The sequence below is a fragment of the Mobula hypostoma genome, chromosome 1 (genome assembly GCF_963921235.1).
Source record: "Mobula hypostoma chromosome 1, sMobHyp1.1, whole genome shotgun sequence".
In the NCBI taxonomy this organism is placed as follows: Eukaryota; Metazoa; Chordata; class Chondrichthyes; order Myliobatiformes; family Myliobatidae; genus Mobula; species Mobula hypostoma.
In genome coordinates this window covers 232,212,885-232,232,750 of record NC_086097.1, presented here as the reverse complement: position 1 = coordinate 232,232,750, position 19,866 = coordinate 232,212,885, and the positions used below count along the sequence as shown (strand labels likewise).

Here is a 19,866-nt window from a genome sequence, read left to right as displayed (position 1 = left end):
ATCTAGCCCAGGTGACTTATGTACCCTTACGTCTCAAACAAGAGAAAATCTGCAGATGATGGAAATCTGAGCAACACACACAAAATGCTGGAAGAACTCAAGCACCTAGGAAAAGAGTCGACTGTACACTTTTCCGTAGATGCTGCCTGCCCTGCTGAGTTCCTCCAGCGTTTTGTGTGTGTGTTGTACCCTTAAGTCTTTCAGCTTTTTGAGCACCTTCTCCCCTGTAATAGTAACTGCACCCACTTCTCTTCCCTCACACCCTTCAACACTTTGCACACTGCTAGTGTCTTCCACAGTGAGGTTCTACAGTGTGTTCCTGCTCACCAATGTATCAGCGAAACAAATGGGGTTTTCAAGGCAAGGAAGTTCACTTAGAGTTCATTCCCTCTGAACAGAATGTATCGCTGGTTCAGAGGGATGGAGGGAGAGAGAGAGATAAGTAGATATATAGAGAGAGATTTTTTAAAAGAGGAAGTAGGTATATTTTTGGAAAAATAGGAAATGAGTTATGCTCAATTGGGGAGAGAGGTATACTCTATGAAGGAGGCTATGCCAAAGGGAATGGTAAGATTAATCTTGGGGTAGAGTTAAAAGGTCAGCAGAACATTATGGGCTGAAGAGCCTGTATTGTGCTGTACTCTTCTGCGTTCTAAACATATTGAAGCACGCGAGAGTGAGAGAGATAAAAAGAGAAACCCTTCCAGATGCAAGAGGGTACACATTTATTGTTCATTTCTGTGTGGGGTGTGGGTTTGAGGTTTCTCTCTGAATGACTTTTTTTGTTTCGCGGCTATCTGGAGAAGATGTAGCTCAGAGTTGTATATAGATACATACTTTGAAAACAAATGAACCTTTGAACTTTTGAACCTTTTTTGAATCTTTGAATCTTTGGAGTCACATGTAATCCATAGAGAAGATCTTCTTCCCCAGCATCCAATTGTGAAGCAGGCTGGTTTCATGACATTTTGCATGGTCACTATTATTGCTTCTAAGTTGCTATTACTAGCTTTCTGTTCCATATTTAATGAACTGAATGACACTGGCATGGTGAAATGAGTCTGGACTTCCAGTAGCACATATGTATACTACAGCCCATAAGCTTAGTTTTATTTTGACTACACATCTGGAATAAGCTCAGAAATCCAAACAGAAATAATTGTTGGAGTCATTCCTCAGATGAATATGGATATTCACTGTTGTTGGAGACACGATAATTGGCACTTCAAATATTATGACCTGCTTGGGTCAAAACTCATACTTCCAGGCCAAGAAATTTCTATTATGTTTTTTTTTGTGATGATGAGAAAACAACAAAGATTGCTTCACTAATCAGGTTCCAATTCACAGCATCGCTAGATTACAATTGACCAGATTGTGGACACTCGTACATACAAATCAGTTCCCAAACTCTGAAGTCTGAACATTCCAGCAATGCCAGAACTAGTTTCCTCTTTCTCTCTACTTGTTGTTTCTTTCTCATCAATCTTATGTGCTTTCGATGCCATTCGCTACAATTCTGTGGAGGTACAGTTGTCGAATCAAGTGATTTTTGAGTATTTTGTGAATTAATGGAAACTAACTGACTTATGGACTTTGGTTAAATCAGTACCCCTTCATTGCCAGCGGTTGGCCTGTAATGATATTCTTCTGTCTAACTGACTTCTGGAGTTCACATCCACATTGGTATCTAAGCAGCAGCTTCCTATTGCTAAGAGTTGCCATTATGTTCCAACTTAGACTATCGCTCATCAGTGGCATGAGAAATCAGCCAGTGTTTCTTACCTGCCTAAAGATCTACAATTAGTCAGTTCTAATATACCACAAATAATGATTAATTTGTTACAATTACCATAGTACATAGAATATAGAAATCTACAGCACATTACAGGCTCTTTGGCCCACAAAGTTGTGCCGACCATGTAACCTACTCTAGAATCTACCCAGAATTACCCTACCACTTTGCCCTCTAAGCTCCTTGTACCTACCTAAGAGGCTCTCAAAAGACCCTATTGTATCTGCCTCCAGCACTGTTGCTGGCAGTGTATTCCACGCACTCACCACTCTCTGTGTAAAAAACTTAACCCTGACATCTCCTCTGTAGCTACTTCCAAGCACCTTAAACCTGTGACCTCTTGTGTTAGCTATTTCAGCCCTGGGAAAAAAGCCTCTGACTATCCACAAGATCAATGCCTCTCATCATCTTATACACCTCTATCAGGTCACTGCTCATCCTTCGTCGCTCCAAGGAGAAAAGGCCAAGTTCAGTCAACCTATTCTCATAAGGGATGCTCCCTAATCCAGGCAGCATCCTTGTAAACGCAAACACGTCATTTATTTATATAAACATTGACTTCTCTAACTTCCACTAATGCCCCACCTCCCCCTCGTACCCCATCCGTTATTTATTTATATACACACATTCTTTCTCTCTCTCTCTCCTTTTTCTCCCTCTGTCCCTCTGACTATACCCCTTGCCCATCCTCTGGGTTTTTTTTCCCCCCTCCCTCTTTTCCTTCTCCTTGGGCCTCCTGTCCCATGATCCTCTCATATCCCTTTTGCCAATCACCTGTCCAGCTCTTGGCTCCATCCCTCCCCCTCCTGTCTTCTCCTATCATTTTGGATCTCCCCCTCTCCCTCCCACTTTCAAATCTCTTACTGGCTCTTCCTTCAGTTAGTCCTGACAAAGGGTCTCGGCCCGAATCGTCGACTGTACCTCTTCCTAGAGATGCTGCCTGGCCTGCTGCGTTCACCAGCAACTTTGATGTGTGTTACTAGCATCCTTGTAAATCTCCTCTGCGCTCTTTCTATAGCATCCACATCCTTCCTGTAGTGAGGTGACCAGAACACAGTACTCCAAGTGGGGTCTAACTAAGGTCTTATATAGCTGTAACATTACCTCACAGCTCTTGAACTCAATCCCACGGTTGATGAATATCAACACACCGTATGCCTTCTTAACAACACTGTCAACCTGTGCAGCAGCTTTGAGTGTCCTATCGACACGGATGCCAAGATCTCTCTGATCCTCCACACTGCCAAGAGTCTTCCCATTAACACTATATTCTGTCCACAAGTGTAACGAATTAACGTTGCCACCCAGAGATGGATTGCTGTCATTCTAATAAAAACACGTTGGAAATACTGACCACGATGGGCAGCATCGATGCTGTTCGCCGGCACTTGAAACATTAACTCTTCCCATCTTCCCACTGATGTAACCTGAGTCAGTCAGTCAGTCAGTGGGTGCTGTCCTGAATCTGGGGTTGGCAGGTTGGCAGCTATGCACCTCCATCTTCTTCAATCTTGCGACAGCACCGAGTGCAGCATCTCCTCCAGTTTGTTCTCGCTGGCCACCTTGGCACTGCCCGCTGCCGCCCCCGCCGAACACGAGCCCGAGGCCGTGTCAGCCTCCAGTCGCAGCCGCTTCTTCGATTTCGGCCCTTCCTTAGGCAGAGGCCTTGGGCAGGTCCAGTCACACGGTGCAGTGCCCAAGTTCATCATGTCTCTTCTAACTAGGTGCATAGCATACGATTTATAGATACGTGTTGAGGCTTTAATCTCTTCCACGGAAGACGGCCGTTGGCTCACAAGGAGCTCATCCGCCCTTTGTCAGGTCTTGTTTTCTCAGTCCTGCTGAGTGTCCTCACACCCTCCTCACTAGACTACGTCCAGTGGGGGAGCCGGCCAAGTCGCTGACTACTCGACCATGGCCCCCAGCAGAGCGCCGGGCACCCGCCCGCCCCTCACCCCCCCCGCCGAATCTCTCCGAGTGTCCGGCGCCTGACCGAAAGCCATGGTCGAGCAGCCGGTGACCAAACCAGAAGTACTTGTGGCATTTTCTGTTTTTGATCTAAGATTTCTGGCATCTGGATTTTAAAAAAAAATTCTCACTCTTGTTTAGAATACAGCTGTCCTTTCACCTTGCAGAGTTCCCCAAGGTTATCAGAGTACATACACGTCAGCATATACAACCCTGAAATTCTTTTTTCTGTGGAAACTCTCAGCGAATCTACAGAATAGTAAAGATAACAGGATCAATGAAAGATCAACCAGAGTGCACAGGACAACAAACTCTGCAAATGCTAACATAAGTAAATAGCTATTAATAACAAGAGCATGAAATAACAAGATTAAGGGTTTTTTAAGGTGCCCTTACATCTCCTCCCTCATTCAGGTCCCCAAACAGTCCTTCCAGGCACTTCACCTGTGAGTCTGTTGGGGTCATATACTGTGCCTGGTGCTCCCGGTGTGGCCTCCTGTATATCGGTGAGTCCTGATGTAGATTGGGCGACCGCTTAGCCAAGCACCTACCAGAAAATGTGGAATCTCGCAGTGGACACCCATTTTAATTCCACTTCCGATTCCCATTCCGACATGTCTATGCATGGCCTCCTCCACTGTCGTGAAGAGGCCACACTCAGGTTGGTGCAACAACATCTTATATTCCGTCTGTGTAGGAATGGCATGAACATGGATTTCTTGAACTTCTAATAATGCCCTTTCCCCTCCCTCCTTCACCTTTCCCCATCACCTTTTCCCTCTGTCACCTTATCTCCCTGCCTGCCCATCACCTCCTTCTGGTGCTCCTCCCCCCTTCTCTTTCTTCCATGGCCTTCTGTCCTCTTCTATCAGACTCCCCCTTCTCCAGCCCTGTGTCTCTTTCACCAATCACTCCCGGCTCTTTACTTCATCCCTCCCCCTCCAGGTTTCACCTATCACCTTGTGTTCCTCTCTCCCCTCCCCCCTACATTTTAAATCTACTCCTCAGCTTTTTCTCCCCCAGTCCTGCCAAAGGCTCTCGGCCCGAAACGTCGACTGTTTACTCTGTTCCATTGGTGCTGCCTGGCCTGCTGAGTTCCTCCAGCGTTTTGTGTCTGCTTATTGTAGAGGGTGGTTGATTCTATGGGATTCATTGCTGTGGATGGCTGTGGTGGCCAAGTCTTTGAGTATATTTAGTTTCTTAATTAGTCAGGGCATCAAAGGACATGGAAGGAGGCAGAAGAACGGGGTCGAGAAGGAGAATCAATCAGCCATGATCAAATGGTGGAGGAGACTCGATAGGCTGAATGGCCTAATTCTGCTCCTATGTCTTACAGTCTTATGATCTAATTGAACGGAGCGATCAAGTTTTTAATAAAGTTCCTCTGGGAAACATACGGCATCACTGTGCTTTACAAGAGAACTTCGGGCTACTTTCTGGGTAATTTTGTATCATTTGTTTCCAGGCTTCTTTTGCCTGCTTCTGTTACAGACTCACGACGGTCCCATTACACTTTTCCTCTGAGCGAGATTGATGAGCAAGGAAATCTGGGACCTGGAGCTGACGGCTTTCTCTTTCCAGTTGGAGATTTTACACTGCCCCTCGGGGTCAGGAAGCATTGGATTCACATAGAGCTAGCACGGTGGTGGGTAATCAGTAGAAAGTTTGCACCCATTAAATGACATGTTTTGTGCATGACCCCTGCCCCTTACACAAAATTCAATTGTGTGGAAAGCTCAAAGCTGTCTGCAGAGTAGAATAGGCCATGCAAACTTTCTGCTCACCCAGGCTCCTCAAAGTACAAAGTAAATTTATTATCCAAGTACATATATATACAACCCTGAGAGTTATTTCCTCCAGGCATGTTCAATAAGTTCATACGATAATAACTATAACAGCATCAAAGAAAGACCACACCAACTTGGCCATTCAACCAATATGTAAAAGACAACAAACTATGAAAATGCAAAAATAAATAAAGAAAGAAATAAAGAAACATTGACTTTTGAGAATCTGAGATGAATAGTCCTTGAAAGGGAGTCATCCACTCATCTAGCCATTGCAGAGTGAATGGATGAAATCAAGTTGTGGGGTGGGAATCCTGGTTAACGAAGGCACATTAGTGGAGGGAAGATGAGGAATTCGGGCCTTTAGTCTTTGTTATAAAACGGTAAATATTGAAACACTCAGCAGGTCAGGCAGCACCTGTGACAAGATAATTTGAAGACACTTCAAATTGAAATGTTAACTCTGTTTCAATTTCCACAGATACTGCCTGACTTACTAAGCTTTTCCAACAGTTTTGATTTTATTTCAGATTTTCCACGTCTGCAGTTTTTTGATTGTCATATTGTAGTTGTCTCCCCTACAAAGGAATTGAGGAACAATTATGAGGCATGATTGTGGGAGAAGAAGGAGTTAATGTAACAGCATCAATGAAACAGAGGCAGAAGCCTGGAGGTCAAAGACTGAAGCTAAAGGCCCAAAGGGGTCAGGGGAGCCTGGGTCAATGGGGTCGGAGGTCCATGCAAGTCAGGTAGCTGAGTGTGGTGGTGGGTTGAGGGAGGGTGAGCAAGAGGTTTGTTTTACTGTAGTTCTGCTGAACTTGTGGCCATTGTTGGCCCCGGGACATGTGGTGAAACTTGCAGGCTGCCCTTAACATATTCTTGTGTGTGTTGGTTGTTAATGAACTACCTCACTTTTTTTTAATATGCAGTATTTCTGTTTTTGCATGTTTTTTAATCTGTGTGATATATGTATACTGTAATTGATTTACTTATTATTATTATTATTTTTATTTTTTTCTTCTATATTATGTATTGCACTGAACTGCTACAGCTAAGTTAACAAATTTCACGTCATATGCCGGTGATAATAAACATGAATCTGAATCTTAAAGTCTTTCCTGAAACATTAAATCTGCTTCTCTTCCCACAGATGCATCCTGACCTGCTATGTAGTTTCTGTTTCTGATTTTTGATTTCCATGAGGTACGTTTAACTGATCTGTGATCCATTAACACCTCAGCGTCTTCCATCACAGAGAATCAGATGGGAACCAGAATTTAAATAAGGACAGTGGAAGCATAAAATTATATCACTTATATGTAATTTGTTCACATTCACTGCTTCTAAAGCTGCAACCTTCATGCTTCATGTAACTATCCAATCAGGTGAAAGAAACAGGAGGATGGTGGCAGTATTATACAAACCTTACACTAAAGAAACAGCCTTTATTTTCAATTTGAAGAAAAGAGCTATGTTTATAATAATAATTTTATTCACTTTATTTTCAGTTTTAATAAAAAATCAGTGTGTTGCAGGACCTGTTGAAAGGCTGCTGTGGAACAACAATCCCACATTCCACAATCCTTCCAAACATTAATTATTTGGCAAGATGGGCATTTCCTGCTTGATGAATTAAGGAAAATATATTCAATAGGATGTTTAGTACTCCAGTGTTTGAAATTTCAATGATTTAAAAGCAATCTTATTTATGATTTGCTATAAGTATGCTTCCCTTTCTGATTCTATTTTCACAGTGGCTGATTGATGTGCCCTGACTATGTTGAATAATAATGAGTTTTTTTCACAGTTTCCCCGCTCGCTTTGTGTTCACAGACAGAATGCACAGGCTCCAGATACACCAAAGTGAAAAATATATGCATGTTCCAAACACATGGTAACGTTTTCTATTGTAAACATGTGTGAACTTGTTTGTATTTTAATCTCATCTGCTGCACTGATAGAGCCAGCACCGTAGCTGTGAACAGAGACTCAGGATGAGGGCAAACCACAAAGAACAACAATGTAGAAGAGGAACTGGAGGTCTTTTCTCATGTTTTATCTCTCCTGGGCATCGGTGCAGAGAGTGAAGTAGCTTAAACACTCGTTTCTCCCAAGAAAGAGTTGCATTTCCTCTCTTTGTGAGGAATTTCCTATGAGTGCAGACACTGGGTCCATTTGTGCACAGAACATCGGGCCATACAGAATTCTACCCACACTGCTACAACAGTGGCAGTCTGTGCAGTTTAACAAAGAGTACTTCCATTCAGTAGTTTATTAAAGTTTGTTTTTACAGGTATGATGTACTGTGTAAAAGTCTTAGGCACATATGTATGTTTTGCACAGTACTGTATATGTCAACGTGGAGCAGAGAGTGAGTCTGTAAATCTGGCAGGAGCAAAGGATGTTGGGAATGGCGAGAGTGGTGCAGTGCGGGAGGGGTGTGGGAAAGATGGCAGAGAAGGAGTACTGGGGCTGGGATGGTGGGGGTGCAGACACACCCAGCCCTGAGACACCAGGCAAGGTCATTATGTTCCAAACAATTGGTTTATTGATCATTACAGAATGTCTCTCGGGTGTTTCCTGCTCCCTCCCCTCTCCCTTACCCCTTTTCCAACCACGATTCCCCTCTCCCTGCCCCCTTCCCACTCTCCAAACCCAATAGAGACCCATATCAGAATCAGGTTTATCATCACTCACACATTAGATTAGATTCAACTTTATTGTCATTGTGCCGAGTACAGATACAAAGCCAATGAAATGCAATTAGCATCTAACCAGAAATGCAAAGAATAGTGTTATTTACAAAATAACTACAAATAAAAAGTAAGTGCTACAGCACACAAATATAAAAGTACTGAGACAGTACAATATGGGTGCATACTGCTTTGGTGAAATCTGTTTTTTATTGTGGCAGGAATAATAGTGCAATACATAAAATTACTACAGTTCTGTGCAAAAGCCTTAGGCACCCGAGCTATATATTTGTGTGTGTGTGTCTGTCTGTGTAAACCTTTTGCACAGCCTCAATGTTCATTGGAACTCTACTTGTATATGTTATCAACTGACCCTCCCGCAGGACTGCTGATGTATCTGCCTGTGGTAGTAACTCCATATTATCACCAAAGCATTAGAACATAGTTTGTATTTGATTGTCTCCTTAATTATTGATTTGACTGTGTGATTTATTGATTATTGATTTGACTGCATGACTACGATCACCTGGCCAACACTCGTCCACATCCCCTGCTAGGCAGCTGGCAAAATCACACACCTTCTTCGGATGGGGCAGGGATTTGCTCAGAGAGTTGACAAACGCCAGAAATTTTAGGGCTTCGCTTCTCCTTACTTGCCACAACTTTGACTTGATCTGCCTTCAGATCATCGCTGGTGATCATGTGACCCATTCACCTTCTTTTCGTTTGGCTTCGGTTGTTTCTCCCTGCATCAGCTGAAGGTTCGCAACCACTATTCATGGCCTAACTGTGACACTTCCAGTGTTTCTCCTTCTGCAAGTACCCATATGTCACTTGGAATTTGCCCTGCTGAGAGCTTCAAATGCAACACTCGGTCATTTCTGAAATTCCTCTGATTCCAAGTAACATTGTCCAGATGTTGTGCTGGAATACATTAAGCGCGAGCAAGCTCCCATGTCAGAATTCTTTTCTTGTACTCTGAACTTTTTCAATCATCTCAGAACTACCAAAACATTTCCTATTGACTTACAGAGGGGCACAATAGCGTAGTGGTTGGCGTAATGCCTTGTTGTACCAGCGAACACTGTTCCGTTCCTACTGCTGTCTGTAAGGCGTTTGTAAGTTCTCCTCATGACCACCGGGTGCTCCAGCTTCCTCCTGCTTTCCAAAGGCTTACAGGTTGGTAAATTCTGGGCTTGCTATGTTGGTGCCAGAAGGATAGTGGCACTTGCAGACTGCCACCAGCATATCCTTGGACAGTGTTGGCTGTTGACACAATTGCACATCTCATTTGACTGCCCCCTCTGCTTCACCATTCCCCATTTCAATTTCCCTCTCTCATCTTCCCTCCTTACCTGCTCAATACCTCCCTCTGGTGCTCTTCCCCCTTCCCTTCCATGGTCTTCCATCCTCTCCTATCAGATTCCTCTTTCTCCGTCCCTCTTGTCTCCTTCCTCAATTGACTTCCCAGCTCTTTACTTCACCCCTCCCCTCCCCCCGGTTTCACCTACTACCTTGTACTCCTTCCTCCCCTCCACCCAGCTTCTTACTCTGACCTCATCTTTTTTTTCCAGTCCTGATGAAGGGTCTTGGCCAGAAACATCGACTGTTTACTCTTTTCCATAGATGCTGCCTGACCCGCTGAGTTTCTCCAACATTTTGTGTATGTTGCATTCATTTCACTGTATAGTATATTTTGATATACATGTGACAAATATAGGCAATTTTTATCTTTAAGGATCTTTAAAAATCTTTATTGAATAGTGGCTCTCATCAATGAGCCATCAGCAGATTGAGGTTCATTCCCTCAGTTTGCTACTTTATTTCTGAACACACATCAAGCTGGATTTTCAAGAGCGGGTGTACATGTACGATTATTTCTTCTTAAGTCAATTTCTCCAACTCAGTTTTTAGCTCTATCAAGCTCTATCTTCTCTGTTCCTGAATGTATGTAAAAATCTAGCAACAGTCAGCAGTTAACAATCGGAACAGTTACAATGTTAATTGAATGGTCGAGTTGGCCCACTCTTTACGTATAATATACAATCTAATTTTTAGGAGACTTGGTACATTATTTTAATGGATCTAATACATTCTTCAGAATCTCATTGGGCCTCAGGGGGCTTTACCGGATGGTGCAAAATTCTTCTATTGTGACCAATGTATCAAATGATCATAAAGGGAGAAAATTGTATAAGACATGATACAATTGATTCTTTACATTGCTCTGCAGTGGTTTATCAGTGCCTTAGATGTTGGAATTAATTCTCGGAACCACCAAACCATTCAATGTAAATTTGTTATCAAAGTACATATAGCCCTGTGCAAAAATGTTGGGCACCCTAGATTTCGAATTTGATGTCAACATTTAAGAGAAGTTTGGATAGGTACAAGGACGATAGCGGTATGGAGGACTATGGTCCCAGCGCAGATCGATGGACTAGATGGGCAAAGGGCCTGTTTCTATGAATCTATGACCCTGGCTATATAGATGTGTCTAAGGCTTTTGCAAAGGGGCCAGTTGCTGTGATAGAGTCATGGGGACGTAGGATTATACAACATGTAAAAGACCCTTCACCTCGGCTTTCCATGCAAACTAGGGTGCCTTCCTGAGCTGGAGCCTTTCACCTGCATGTCGCAAATATCCCTTTAAGGTGTTCCTCTTCATGAGCCTGTCCAAATGTCTGTTCATTGCAATGGTACCTGTCTCTGCCACTTGCTCTAGCCACTTGTTCCATTCATCCAGCTGTGTGAGAACTTGCCTCTCATCTTGCTTTTCCCTCTCACCTCAGATCAATGCTGTCTAGCTTTATAGAGTCAAACAGCATTATAGCACAGACCAGACCCTTCTGCCCATCTAGTCTGTGCCAGACTGTATTTCTGCCTGGTACCATTGACTCACGCCTGAACCATAGCCACCCAATCCCCTCCCATCCATGTAACGATCCAAATTTCTCTTAGATGTTGTAATCGAACTCATGTCCACCACTTCCACTGGCAGATTATTCCACACTCTATGAATGAAGAGGATCCCCCTCAGATCCCATCTTAAATGTTTCACCCTTCAGCCTTAGCCTAGTTCTAGTTTCCCTACCATGGGAAAAAGACTGAGACCATCCTTACCTATGCTCCTCATGGTTTGATAAAATTCTACAAAGTTAATGTTTGTTTCATGGAATGAACTCTCACCGTACCAAATTTCTCCTTATAACTCAGTTCCTTCAGTATCAGCAACATCCTTGCGAAACTTCTCTACACCCAGTCTAGCTTAATCACGTCCTTCCTATAAAATTGCAAGCAGAACTGTACACCTTCTTCTTAAGCCCATCACCCCTGCTGGGGCACAGGCCGCCAACAGTAGCTCGCCAGTGCCCTCTGTCCCGGGGCATTCTTTCACATCGTTTCTGGGTGTGGCCCATCTTCTTGGTGTATCCCTCCTCTCCCAGGGATGAGACCTTTAGAGCTTCTGCAGCTCTGGGTTTTCATAGGATGGGGTGGCTAGCCCCGGGCCCCAGGCCCCAGGCCCCAGGCCCAACCCTCCTCCTTTTGCAGCTGGGTTTGGAGTTAAATAATTCCTGTTTCAATATTCTATCAACTCTTTGGATTGAAGAAGTTTCACCAGTATATGTATGTGAGAACTGAAAGCAGTCAGAAGCCACTTGAGATTGCTGTTTTTTTTTTAGCCCCTCCAAAGAGTCGCAAAAACGTTATAGAGAATCCAAGTGAGGATGAGGGCATCTAGCATAAGGATTCAATAGAAGGAGACGCACGAAGATGCTGAGCTTAACTAATCAATATGACAAATGATATTCCATTCTCTCAGCTATTAATGCAAGGGATTGAAGAAGTTTCCAGACAAGATGAGTCAATGCAGAGTGTGATTCAGTCAGGATGGAATGAGACATAGAGTAAAGATAAACTTGTTCTCAGAACCCACATCCACATGAGAGATGAACTGGGCATTCAGTAACCAGACATTCGGAGATCAGTGGGTGACCATTCATCAGAGCTAATGAAAGAATGTGCTTGCCAGGGATGTGTGGGCAGGTCTGCTCTATATATAGAAATATCAAACAAGTAATCTTCAGAAAGAAACCAATCAAGGGCGAACTTCACTTTCATCCAGTTCCAGAGAGTTCCCAGGAGAAAGTGAGGTCAGACTTATTTCACTTAGACGGAAAAACTGTCCGGTTAATTTTTAGGATGCAGACTTCATAAAGGTTAGTAGTTAATTCCTGGAGAATTATAATGTCACTTCCTACAGAGAGCACAATGAATGAAAATGAACTGCTGAGGAAGGTGATAACGTCACAGCCAGAATTCACTTCTGGTCCCGTGTTGAGGCTGGTGTGAAGATCGGTGATAGCAAATCGGTGAGACCAGAGTTTGAGACCTAGTTTTTGGGGCGCCAACATTGCGAGTCTGGAGTTTGGGTCTGGCGTTCTTTAATCAGCTTGTCCTGGGATTGATGCTGAAGATGGAGGCTCGAGAGCTGAATCGGAAGTCAGGAAGTAAAAGCCCAATGTCTGCAGGCATAAATCCAAATCTGAGTCTGAGTCTGAGACAGCTGGCGGCTGGAGGCCAAAAAAGATGGTCTGCCCTGGGGTTAAAGAATTGTGTATGCGCTAGAGTGGGAGGGAGAAACAGAGCTTGCTTTGCTGTTGTTGTTGTTGTTTTGTTGCTTGCTGTGTTCTGTGTTATTCTGCTGAACATTGTAGGCATGCTATTTTGCAGCTGGAGTGTATGGCAACATTTGCAGGCTGCCTCCCTCACACCCTCAGATGTATTGGTTGTTAAAGCAAAAGGCGCATTTCACTGTATGTTTCAATATACGCCATCACTTTATGTACATGCAATCAGTCTACGTAGGGTATATAAACTAAGTCTTATATAACTATATTTATTGTGTTTGTCCTTATGCTCTAATTGGAGCAGGGGGCAGGGATTCAAGTTTTTGGATCATTGGGACCTCTTTTGGCGCAGGCGTGACCTGTACAAAAAGGACGGGTTACACTTGAATCCTAGGGGGACCAATATCCTGGCAGGGAGATTAGTGAGGGCTACTGAGGTGACTTTAAACTAGAATGGTTGGGGGGTGGGAATCAAATTAAAGAGGCTAGGCGTGAGGAGGTTAGTTCACAACAGGGGGATGGGAAAGAGTGCAGAGAGACAGAGGGGTGTAAAGTGAGGGCAGAAGCAAAAAGTACTAAGGAGAAAAGTAAAAGTGGCTGGCCGACAAATCCAGGGCAAGCATTAAAAAGGGCCACTTTTCAACATAATTGTATAAAGGCTAAGAGAGTTGTAAAAGAGCGCCTGAAGGCTTTGTGTGTCAATGCAAGGAGCATTCGTAACAAGGTGGATGAATTGAAAGTGCAGATTGTTATTAATGATTATGATATAGTTGGGATCACAGAGACATGGCTCCAGGGTGACCAAGGATGAGAGCTCAACGTTCAGGGATATTCAATATTCAGGAGGGATAGACATGAAAGAAAAGGAGGTGGGGTGGCGTTGCTGGTTAAAGAGGAGATTAACGCAATAGAAAGGAAGGACATAAGCCGGGAAGATGTGGAATCGATATGGGTAGAGCTGCGTAGCACTAAGGGGCAGAAAACGCTGGTGGGAGTTGTGTACAGGCCACCTAACAGTAGTAGTGAGGTCAGAGATGGTATTAAACAGGAAATTAGAAATGTGTGCAATAAAGGAGCAACAGTTATAATGGGTGACTTCAATCTACATGTAGATTGGATGAACCAAATTGGTAAAGGTGCTGAGGAAGAGGATTTCTTGGAATGTATGCGGGATGGTTTTTTGAACCAACATGTCGAGGAACCAACTAGAGAGCAGGCTATTCTGGACTGGGTTTTGAGCAATGAGGAAGGGTTAATTAACAATCTTGTCGTGAGAGGCCCCTTGGGTAAGAGTGACCATAATATGGTGGAATTCTTCATTAAGATGGAGAGTGACATAGTTAATTCAGAAACAAAGGTTCTGAACTTAAAGAGGGGTAACTTTGAAGGTATGAGACGTGAATTACTTAAAATAGACTGGCAAATGACACTTAAAGGATTGACGGTGGATATGCAATGGCAAGCATTTAAAGATTGCATGGATGAACTACAACAATTGTTCATCCCAGTTTGGCAAAAGAATAAATCAAGGAAGGTAGTGCACCCATGGCTGACAAGAGAAATTAGGGATATTATCAATTCCAAAGAAGAAGCATACAAATTAGCCAGAAAAAGTGGCTCACCTGAGGACTGGGAGAAATTCAGAGTTCAGCAGAGGAGGACAAAGGGCTTAATTAGGAAGGGGAAAAAAGATTATGAGAGAAAACTGGCAGGGAACATAAAAACTGACTGTAAAAGCTTTTATAGATATGTAAAAAGGAAAAGACTGGTAAAGACAAATGTAGGTCCCCTACAGACAGAAACAGGTGAATTGATTATGGGGAGCAAGGACATGGCAGACCAATTGAATAATTACTTTGGTTCTGTCTTCACTAAGGAGGACATAAATAATCTTCCAGAAATAGTAGGGGACAGAGGGTCCAGTGAGATGGAGGAACTGAGCGAAATACATGTTAGTAGGGAAGTGGTGTTAGGTAAATTGAAGGGATTGAAGGCAGATAAATCCCCAGGGCCAGATGGTCTGCATCCCAGAGTGCTTAAGGAAGTAGCCCAAGAAATAGTGGATGCATTAGTGATAATTTTTCAAAACTCGTTAGATTCTGGACTAGTTCCTGAGGATTGGAGGGTGGCTAATGTAACCCCACTTTTTAAAAAAGGAGGGAGAGAGAAACCAGGGAATTATAGACCGGTTAGCCTAACGTCAGTGGTGGGGAAACTACTGGAGTCAGTTATCAAAGATGTGATAACAGCACATTTGGAAAGCGGTGAAATCATCGGACAAAGTCAGCATGGATTTGTGAAAGGAAAATCATGTCTGACGAATCTCATAGAATTTTTTGAGGATGTAACTGGTAGAGTGGATAGGGGAGAACCAGTGGATGTGGTATATTTGGATTTTCAAAAGGCTTTTGACAAGGTCCCACACAGGAGATTAATGTGCAAACTTAAAGCACATGGTACTGGGGGTAAGGTATTGATGTGGATAGAGAATTGGTTGGCAGACAGGAAGCAAAGAGTGGGAATAAACGGGACCTTTTCAGAATGGCAGGCAGTGACTGGTGGGGTACCGCAAGGCTCAGTGCTGGGACCCCAGTTGTTTACAATATATATTAATGACTTGGATGAGGGAATTAAATGCAGCATCTCCAAGTTTGCGGATGACACGAAGCTGGGTGGCAGTGTTAGCTGTGAGGAGGATGCTAAGAGGATGCAGAGTGACTTGGATAGGTTGGGTGAGTGGGAAAATTCATGGCAGATGCAATTTAATGTGGATAAATGTGAAGTTATCCACTTTGGTGGCAAAATAGGAAAACAGATTATTATCTGAATGGTGGCCGATTAGGAAAAGGGGAGGTGCAACGAGACCTGGGTGTCATTATACACCAGTCATTGAAAGTGGGCATGCAGGTACAGCAGGCGGTGAAAAAGGCGAATGGTATGCTGGCATTTATAGCGAGAGGATTCGAGTACAGGAGCAGGGAGGTACTACTGCAGTTGTACAAGGCCTTGGTGAGACCACACCTGGAGTATTGTGTGCAGTTTTGGTCCCCTAATCTGAGGAAAGACATCCTTGCCATAGAGGGAGTACAAAAAAGGTTCACCAGATTGATTCCTGGGATGGCAGGACTTTCATATGAAGAAAGACTGGATGAACTGGGCTTGTACTCATTGGAATTTAGAAGATTGAGGGAGATCTGATTGAAACGTATAAACTCCTAAAGGGATTGGACAGCCTAGATGCAGGAAGATTGTTCCCGATGTTGGGGAAGTCCAGAACGAGGGGTCACAGTTTGAGGATAAAGGGGAAGCCTTTTAGGACCAAGATTAGGAAAAACTTCTTCACACAGAGAGTGGTGAATCTGTAGAATTCTCTGCCACAGGAAACAGTTGAGGCCAGTTCATTGGCTATATTTAAGAGTGAGTTAGATATGGCCCTGGTGGCTACGGGGATCAGGGGGTGTGGAGGGAAGGCTGGGGCAGGGTTCTGAGTTGGATGATCAGCCATGATCATAATAAATGGCGGTGCAGGCTCGAAGGGCCGAATGGCCTACTCCTGCACCTATTTTCTATGTTTCTATGTATCTATATCCTTTCTGTGATTTTTTTAATGCTACTTCAGATCTGGTGCAACAATCATTTCACTCTCTTTTACACTAGCGTAGTGAAGAATGACAATAAAAATTCTCGAGTTTAGAGTCTTGAATGCTTAGCACATGGTATCTGGGAGAACAGTGAAGGTGGCTGCAAGATCAAACTTCTAATGAGAGCCACGGTTCTGAGATGGATAGTTGATCAGCAGTCTGCCAAAATCCATCAAAACTGTCTGGAAGACCACAGAAAACTGTTTTGGTGAGGAGTGGGAGGAGCTAAAGGTTTCTGCAGACCTGGGTGACTTTTTCCCGTTAGTCCGCAAAACAGTTTAAACCTCCTGTCATTTCTTTTCTTTTCAAGGTGGCTGGGGTCCTGTTGGAGTCTGTGATCTACAAATGTGCTCAAACTGCGTTCTTCTTGGGTGATCGGTTCCTACTCTCAGGATTTGCCGAACGGCCTAGCATTTTGGTATCTCCAGAGGCTGCTTGGAAGACTTGTGCCTTTAGGGTGAATCCCTGTGAATAACCCAATTCTTTGTCGTTGTTACCAACTGAAGCATTGTGGGAGATCGGAACATGGAGACAGCTGATGCAGCTGTTGGGGGTTTCTGCACTCGAGCGACTTTTCTCTCTCTCCCTCCCAGTCTCCAGGGTTCTGAGCCGGGAGAACTGAAATAAGTGACGCCACAGATTGTAACATCGAAACAGCGAGCTGTTGTCCTCCCCTCTCGCTGTGGCAGGAGCAACATCTCTTTCTCCCTTGCTAGTGTGGCAACTGTTTGAGTCGTCGAAGTGTTGGGATAGACGGTAGCTTTTTGGTGGACTCTACATCACGGTCTCTTTGGAGGATCTGCTATTGCTGGCATGATGGGTGGTGGGTGTGGACTGCTGCTTCCTGCTGGGGGAGGGAGAGGGAAGAGGGAGGAGGGAGGAGGGTTGATGCTTTTGCCGCCGTTTGTGCATGGAAGTGGGGAGAGGTGCTTTGGGGTTCTAATGTTTCTCTGTCACTCATTCTTTGTTTTTTTTAACTGTCTGTTTCATGAATGCCTGTGAAGAGTAAGGCTTTCAGGTATACATTCACTGATATTAAATTGAACCATCGAAAATTGGTGAATCAATCGATAACTTTGTAAAATTCATAAAAGTGGCAAAATCAATTTACTTATCTTTTATTCAAAACAGAGAGGGAAGAGAATTGAAAATATAATATGGGCTGTGACAAGTGTTATTCATGGCTGTCACCTCTTTAAGCCATGTTGATGGGTTAAAGAGGGTGATGTCAATAACTGCTCTCTGTAACAATGTTGATGGGCTGTTCCAGAGTGGTCGGTGAAGAGCCATTGAATAAATCATGTATATTTTGATTTGGCTTCCTGTGTCTGGTGAATATAAGTCTGTATTTTCTGCAGCTGACTTAGTTAGGGCTGAAGATTTTACTCTGCAACACACACACAATGCTGGAGGAACTCAGAAAGCCAGGCGGCATCTATGGAAAGGAGTAACAGCTGCTGTTTCCGGCTCAGAGCCTGCATCAGGATTCGTCATTTAGCTTGAGATTCATTTTCTTGCAGGCACTAACAGGAAAATAAAGAAATACAATAGAGTTTACGAGAACTATAAACTGACAAGCAATGAATGTGCAAAAGACAGATCGTGCAAATAAAACTTCAGTAAATAAATAATACTGAGAAAGTGAATTGTCGCGTCCTTGAAAGTGAGTCTGTAGGTTGTGGTCCGGTCACAAACAAGAGAAAGTCTGCAGATGTTGGAAATCCAAGCAACACACACAAAATGCTGAAGGAAACACTTTTCTATGGACGTTGCCTGGCCTGGTGAGTTCCTCCAGCATCTGGAGTGGGATCAGTTCAGAGTGGAGGAGATTGAAGTAATTCATGTTGGATCAGCAGCGTGATGGCTGCAGGGTAATAATGGTTCCTGAACCTGGTGATGTGGGATCCAAGGCTCCTGTAACTCCAGTGCCACGTTAGAAGCGAGAAGAGTAGACGTGCTCAGTGGTGGACAGGGCTTTCCATGTAATGGATGGGGCTGCACCGACCACATTCTGCTGACTTCTCCATTCCTGAGCGCTGGTCTTTTCATATCGGGTAGTGATGCAATCAGCCTGGATACTCTCCACTGTGCATCTGTAGAAATTTTTCCAGAATTTTGTAATCATTCCCCAGCCTCTGAACTCCAGGCAGCACAAAGTTTTCTGATAATTTAACTCTTTCATTACATGCCTGACATGCACTCACTGAGATGATATCCAGAGATAAGTACAGCAGGATAGATCGTTTGGATTGCTCCTGGGAAGATTTATATGTTGGAACTACATAACCCTAGTTAATAAAAAACCATAGAATCAGAATCAGGTTTAATATCACTGGCATATGTTGTGAAATTTGTTGTCTTTGTGGCTACAGTACAATGAAATACATAATAATAGAAAGAAACTGAACTACAGTTATATATATATAATAACTAATTTAAGTAAGTTGTGGAAAATAGAAATATAACAGTAATGAGAGTGAGATAGAGTTTATGGGTTCAATGTCCATTCAGAAATTGAATGACAGAGGGGTAGAAGCTGTTCCTCAGTTGCTGAGTGTGTGTCTTCAAGCTTCTGTACTCCTTCCTGATGGTAGTAATGAGAACAAGGCTTGACCTAGGTGATGGGGGTCCTTAATGATGGACGCTGCCTTTCTGAGGCATCAGTCCTTGAAGGTGTCCTGGATACTATGGAGGCTCACTCACAATGCGCTGGAGGAACTCAGCAGGTCAGTCAGCATCAGTTGAAAAGATCTTTTCACTGATGCTGACTGACCTGCTGAGTTCCTCCAGTGCATTGTGAGTGTTCCTTTGACAACAGCATCTGCAGATATTTTGTGTATACGATGGAGGCTTGTGCCCATGATGGAGCTGACTGAGTTTACGACTCTCTGTGGCTTATTTCAACCCTAGGCAGTAAACCCCTCCCCCACCCCATACCAGACAGTGATGCAGCCAGTTAAAATGCTCTCCATGGTATATCTGTAGAAATTTTCAAGTGTCTTTGGTGACCTACCAAATCTCAAACTGCTAATGAAACATAGCTTCTGTCGTGCCTTCTTTGTAGCTGCATTGATATGTTGAGGTAACATTCCGCATTACCGACGAGGTTATCTCCTGAAATGATGTTACCTTATTGTAAATTTAACTTGGATTGACGACATCTTTCGGACTTATGCTTGAAATGAATCAGCATACACAAAGTTAATATTGAACACATCTACACAGAGCAGTGTTGCAGGAAAGCAGCATCCATCACTGAACACCCTCACCGTCCAGGCTATGCTCTCTTCTCACTGCTGCCATCAGGAAGAAGATGCAGGAGCCTCAGGACTCGCTCTCCCAGGATCAGGA

General features: G+C 43.6%; 1 long non-coding RNA gene across 1 annotated transcript in view; it reads left to right on the top strand.

The window, feature by feature from the left end:
• LOC134355746 (uncharacterized) overlaps positions 1-18,548 on the top strand; it is a 57,067-nt gene extending 38,519 nt beyond the window's left edge. Inside the window, exons 2-3 of the long non-coding RNA XR_010020170.1 lie at positions 6,701-6,753; positions 16,826-18,548. This is a non-coding gene — a long non-coding RNA (uncharacterized LOC134355746). The remainder of the gene's footprint in view (positions 1-6,700; positions 6,754-16,825) is intronic.
• The last annotated feature ends 1,318 nt before the right edge of the window (positions 18,549-19,866 follow it).